Source organism: Pteropus medius, unplaced genomic scaffold, assembly GCF_902729225.1.
Source record: "Pteropus medius unplaced genomic scaffold, Ma_sr-lr_union100, whole genome shotgun sequence".
NCBI lineage: Eukaryota > Metazoa > Chordata > Mammalia > Chiroptera > Pteropodidae > Pteropus > Pteropus medius.
The window spans coordinates 13428871-13435176 of record NW_024344370.1 but is presented as its reverse complement, the minus strand read 5'-3'; the positions used below and the strand labels follow the sequence as shown (position 1 = coordinate 13435176).

The window sequence follows — 6306 nt, the reverse complement described above, 5'->3', positions numbered from 1 at the left end:
GTAGAACACAGAGGAAGGCAGGACCTTTAAAAGATAAAGATGCGTATTTTTTAATTTTAGACAAAAGAACAAATATACTATATTTGCTACATATTTGCTACATATTCCTCATATACATGGGAGTTGTAAATTCAGAATGTTGTATAGCATTATGTTTGTTTATTGAATTTATACAACAATGTGCATATCTTTTGCCTGCATCAGGTGATTGGTACCGATTGTCCCAGAGTGGGGTGGATCAAGTAAAGTCCACCAAAAAGTGACATTCTTGCTTCGATTTCTCCAAATGACTTTTTTTTGGTCCTAATTTTTTTGGGTAGCAAATTCTTTGTAAAATTCTTATTTTCAAATCAGAATGGCAGTGGAAACAACTAACTACCTTGTTTCTAGAGCTAGTTCCAGTCCTAGCTCTAGAGAACTAGGTGAAATGTCATGTATAAATTAACATTAACTTTCATCCCAAGTGGAGCTTCAGTTCGGTTAATATTTCTGATTTGGTTAGAATCATGACACTCTTTTTTTAGGCCAACATAAGTGCATTCCCTTCAGATGTGAGGGGGGTGTGTGTGTGTGTTGGAAGGAAAAGTGTTTATGTTTTCTTTCCTCTACTCACTTATCAACCCATTCAAGCTGGCTTCTATATTCATCACTTCTCTGATACAGCAATCTCATGGATATTTTTCAACAGTATATTACCTCACCTCTCTATAGCTTTCAATATAGATGATCTCTCCCTCCTTCTTGAAGAATTCTCTTTCCTTGGTTACAAGAACCCTGCATTTGGTTGTCTCAAAGGAAGCTCAAGTTCTTTATGTCTAAAAATATATGTGTGATCTTTCTCTTAAACCTGATCCTCTTCTAATGTTCTCTATCTCATTGGTTGGCACCATTTATTTAGCTTAGCAAACCAAAACTTAGGCATCATCCTTAACACTTCCTTTTCTTTGTGTTCTATATCCAATTCATTGCCAAGTTGTATCAATTTTTCACCTTTCCAGTATTTCTTGAATCAATCCCAACTTTTCCATCTCCATCACCACCATCAAGTCTAGGCTACCATCATCTTTTGTTTAGACCACTACAGTAGCCTCTTTACTAGTTTTTCCGAGTTCATTCTTTCTCTTTTCCAATGTATTTTCCACATGTGTGACAATAATAGTAATATTTTCCAAATGCAAACCTTATAATGCACTGCACTCCACCCTCCAGCCTTCCAGTGGCTTTCCATTACTCTTAAGACAAACTCAAATCATTAACATGGCCAACAACATCCTATATGGGCTTGCCTCAACTTATCTTTTCAGCTTCATCTCAATTCAAACTGCCTCTGCTCTCTGCGTTCCAGTCACCCTTTTTTCCCCTTCAATTGTATTGTTTATCTTCTAATAAAAGACTTTGCTCAGACTCTTTTCCATGCCCAGAATATCCCTTACATCAACCTTTGCTCATTAAAATTCTATTCACTCTTTACGTTACAGATTCAGTTCTCCAGGGAGCAGACTCTGAGAAGGACCTTAGTGTGCAAGATATTTATCTATCTATCTATCTATCTATCTATCTATCTATCTATCTATCTATCTATCTATTTACAGGATATTTATTAAGGAGTGCTTTTGAGGCCAACAACTGTGAAAGGGAGGGGAAAAAACATAATTAAGCAGGAGAAGTTGAGAAGTGGTGCAGTCCAACGAAAGCCTCAGTGGACCTAATGGAGCCCTCTGGAGCTACAATAGTCCCTGAGAACTATCTTACATGTTTTCCCCTTAAAGTTCTGTATAGCTCCAGGATCCAATCAGTCGCATTTAACTGTCATGTCTCATTGGTTCTCTTTTATCTGGAGCAGTCCTGGTCTCTCCTTTTTTCATGACCTTGACATTTTTGCAAAAGACAGTACAATTCCTTTGCAGAATGTCCATAAGTTTGGGTTTGTCTAATGTTTCCTCGTGACTGAATTTAGGATATGCATTTTGGGCAGGAATACCATAAATGTAATTTTATATTCCTCTCAGTGCAGCACTCTAGAAGGCACGTGATGCTGATTTGTTTAATTACTGGTGAAGTTAACTTTTATCACTTGGTAAGATGATGTCTACCAGATTTTGCAATCTAATGTTAATGAATATTTTGTTTGGAGATACTTTGAGACCATGTAACCATTCTTTTCCTGTTCATACTTTCACTCATTTATATTACCTCACCTCTCTATAGTGTCCATTTTGTACCTTGACCAATACAATTATTACTATAATGATTTCGAAATGGTAATTGTTCCTTCTAAATTTAATAAATTTACCATCTACTGTCAGGTAAAATTTTTCTGTTCCCCTATTTATCTAATTATTTATGTCAGTATGAGCTCATGAGTTTCTATTTTATTTACTAGGTTATAATTAATTGCCAGTGGGAGCACCAGATATTTTCACATATCCTCATCATTCTTTTAGAATTTCCATACTTTCTGGTACAAGACGTTTCAGATTCATTACATACTTTTCCTACCTTAGCTCTGGGATTAGCCATTACTCCAAGAAGCTCTGATTCCTTTTGAGGAAAATGGTATCTAGAAAGCAAGGTGTGGGTGTTGGGTATGTTCATTGCTGCTGGTGTACACACTGCTCCTTTGACCTCTCAGTGAACAGAATTGGGAATTATGTATGCACACATACACACATCTAAGGTTGTGTGTACATAGATATATCTTTCTATTTATCATCTATCTATCAGAAACCAGGAGTTTGTACTGATTCCTCTAATTACACCCTAACATTACGTGTTTCATCCTTGCCTTTTGTCTTTCTGTATTTTTACCTGTCTTCCCTGATAGTAAGAAACCTGGCTTCCATTATCCTCAATGTGTTGACTTATTTGCTTAGTCCTCTTGTATGTAAGCAATCTCCTGACCATATGGGCCATCTTCTTGTCTTCAGCACTGCTTATTTATGCTGGCCTGTGCTGGCTGAGCCTTCCTCTTCATCCTAGCTATTATTTTTTTTTAAATCTAGTTTTGACTCATTTGCACACAGTAACAAGTATGGAGATGAAACATTTTCTCTCAACTTAACTTTCAGGCAACTGGAAGATCAAGAAAGGGAACTTTTTGGAAGGTTACTATGTACCAAGAATTCTCTTGTTTTGGTTAATGTTTAGTAGTGTTTACCATATGCCAGGTTCAATTATAGGTACTTGGGTTTCCCAGAAGCAAACTCTGAGATAAGGATTTGTGTGAAAGTGATTCATTAGTAAATATTACCAGGAAAAACTGGTAGGAGAGTGGGAAAATGGGACAAGAAAGAAAGATAAGCAAGGGTGTGATGTCAGGCAAAGTCTCATTGGGGAGCTTGGATACTGTGAAGGTCACATCTCAGAGGATCCTGACCAGGGGCTAAGTTTCTTAGTCCATCTGGGATGCTATAAAAAAAAATACCGTTAACTGGGGGTCTTATATAAATAATGAACATTTATTTTTCCTGGTTCTGGAGGCTGAGAAGTTTAAGATCAAGGTGCCAGCAGATCTGGTGTCTGGTGAAGAACCACTTCCTGGTTCTTGGATGGCACCTTTTCACAAGGTGGAAGGGGGAGCTAACTCTCTGGGGTCTTTTAAAATCTCAAGTTGCCAACAGCACTTTATTTTTTCTTTTCAACATCCTGATCTGCAGCTTCTTTGGACCTTTTTGCCTGGATGCCAAAGAGCGAGACATTATTCCTGGCCATGCGAAGACTGGCGAGCACCTTGAAGTTCTCCTCTGTGGTGACATGACCGTGGCTTTCTCCATCTTGTAGACGTTCCATATGGGCATGACTGATTCTATCAGCTGGGTAGACAATTTGGTTCCTCAGCAGAGCTGTCTCCCTTCTTGGGGGCTGAGGGCTTCCTGGAGAAGAGGATGAGCTTGAAGCGATACTCCTTCAGCCATGGCATATTAGCCTGCAGGGACTCAGAGGTCTTGCTCCAACTCTTCAGATCCATTGAAATCTCAGTGGTCCAGGTCACCTTCTTGTGGATGCTGGCCACCTTTAATTCTTCAAAGCTGAAGCCCCTGCTGGATCTCACTTTGGTATTGTACCTCATCGTGGGGCATCTCACTATAGATTGGATGGGTTGGGGCACGGAGGCGAGTGATGCCCTATGCTTTGGCTTGCTGGGCCTTGTCTCCACAGATCTTTTGGGGCTTTTGGGTCATGTCATTTCATTTGGGCACCATGACTGCTGCCTATTGGCCTTCTTGGAGGAAGAATGGCCACTGGAAAGGTCTGAAGCCTTTTTCATAAGGGCACTAATCCCAATCATGAGGGCTCTGTCTGCATGACCTATTAACTTCCTTTAGGCCCACCACTGAATACCATTATTTTGGGTGTTAGGATCTCCACATATGAATTTAGAGAGACATAAACATTCAGACCATAGCACAAAGGATTTGGGAGCAGTTCTCTGACTAAGACAGGAAGGCACTGTTTGTTAGGTGTGCTCGTGGCATGTACGAAAATGAGAAAGGGATCCAAGGGGTATGGACAAAGGACTTAGTGATAATGTCCACTGCAAAGCTACATATATTTTTGTTATTTCACACATTATGTGTTCTACCTTCCCAAGGTTGAAACCAGAAAGCTCACATTTCCAGACTTCCCTATAGCTAGGGTTCTAGCACGTGACCTGGGTTTCACCAGTCAGACATATGCAGGTGTGGCTTGACTTCAGCTGGGGAGGCAGAGAGTGGAGAACTGATTTTCTATTTGAGAGGAGGCATCCAGTACTTTGGAAGTTGGAGTGCCAGAGCTTCTGGTGTTCATTACTGAGCATTGTTGGTGCCAAGTGGCAGTGGCAGTGGTGTTTTTGGTCCTCTCTGGTTCTCTAAGAGGTTCTGTGAATTACCCAATATCCTTTAATAATTTCTGCATGAACTAGTCAGAGTGGAAGTTGTTATTTGCAATTAAGAACACTGAATGGTACTGGTGATATGGTACCAAACCTTGAATAACAATAAGCAGCTCATAGATTTTGTAAGTGCATTTTCAGACTGAGGAGCAGCACAATGCTTGTAAAAATCAACTCTTAATATGTTGCACCTTAGTGGAGAAAGCTACTCCAAACTCATCAGATGACTTTGCCTGATGCCAAATATATTCTTACCCTCTATTTGAAAGCAGAAAAGGAAAATAAGACAATGTTTAATAATTCTGTATCTGCCCCGACCAGGCAGGAAGGAAAATGAGGGTGTGAGTGCTCTTGAATACTCAGAGGAACACTGGGCTTCACACTACAACTGCAAAGCTATAAAGGGAAGTCGTGGATCGTTTTCAGGGTTTGAACTCTTAGTGCTCAGGGATTCTACTGATAAAGTGAAGAGGCATAAGAACTACACAAATTGACTATAAAAATTAAACCAGGTGGTATTGAGAGCCTGCAATGTGCTGCTAGACACAGGAACCTGGCTGATCAGCCCTAAGGCCAGATCACAGGGAACTTACAGAATGAAGGATATTCTTGCTAAGATTACTAACAACTATTTACCCATACCTTTAATGCTGCATACTCATACCATGAAAGGAAAACAGGGAAACAGACTTTAAGCTGTAATTTTTTATAGAAACTAAGAATCAATTATAAACCTCAATTCTTCAAACACATGGGTCTCATTCTCTGTCTCTGGGAGAAGACCGCTCTGTCTATGAAGCGTTATTTCTTCTCTAATAAACTTTCCTTTTGTCTCTAACTCCGGCCCACGCTTGAATTCTTTCCTGTGCAGAGTCAGGATCTTCCCTCTCTCGGTGCAGGACTTGAGTCCCCACTCGGGGGAATTCGCCCTGTCCTGCATCACTACTATGCGAAATTTTTCACAGGCATTAAATGTAGGCAGTTAATGCAAAATACGCATGATGTATTATTGAATTGTACACTTGATACCATTTGATTTTATTAATCAATGTCACCCCAGTAATTTTAATAAAATAATATTTCCTCCCCCCCAATGTGGCAGTTAAAAATGAAAAACAGTAATTATCTACAGGAACAATCAGGAAGATGCGAATGAGAAGACGGAGAGAAATAATTCATATTTAGACATTTTCAACCGGAAGATGAGAATTTGACAGTGGATCTTGAAGCTTCGTTGTAATTATGGCCCAAATATTTCAGGAATTTATTCTTGCATTCATCTACCCAGCAGTCCAAAAGGAAATATTTATTGGGGGCCTGCGATATGCCAGTACCAATTAAATTCCAGAGCAGAGGAAAATACAGTGTTATGACTTCTTCCCAAACTGATTAGAAACTCAACTGGTAGCAACACACTTTGGGGAAACAAATTG

General features: G+C 39.6%; 1 pseudogene; it reads right to left on the bottom strand.

The window, feature by feature from the left end:
* Positions 1–3624: 3624 nt before the first annotated feature.
* Positions 3625–5813, bottom strand: LOC120608147 (60S ribosomal protein L13-like; annotated as a pseudogene).
* Between the last annotated feature and the right edge of the window lie 493 nt (positions 5814–6306).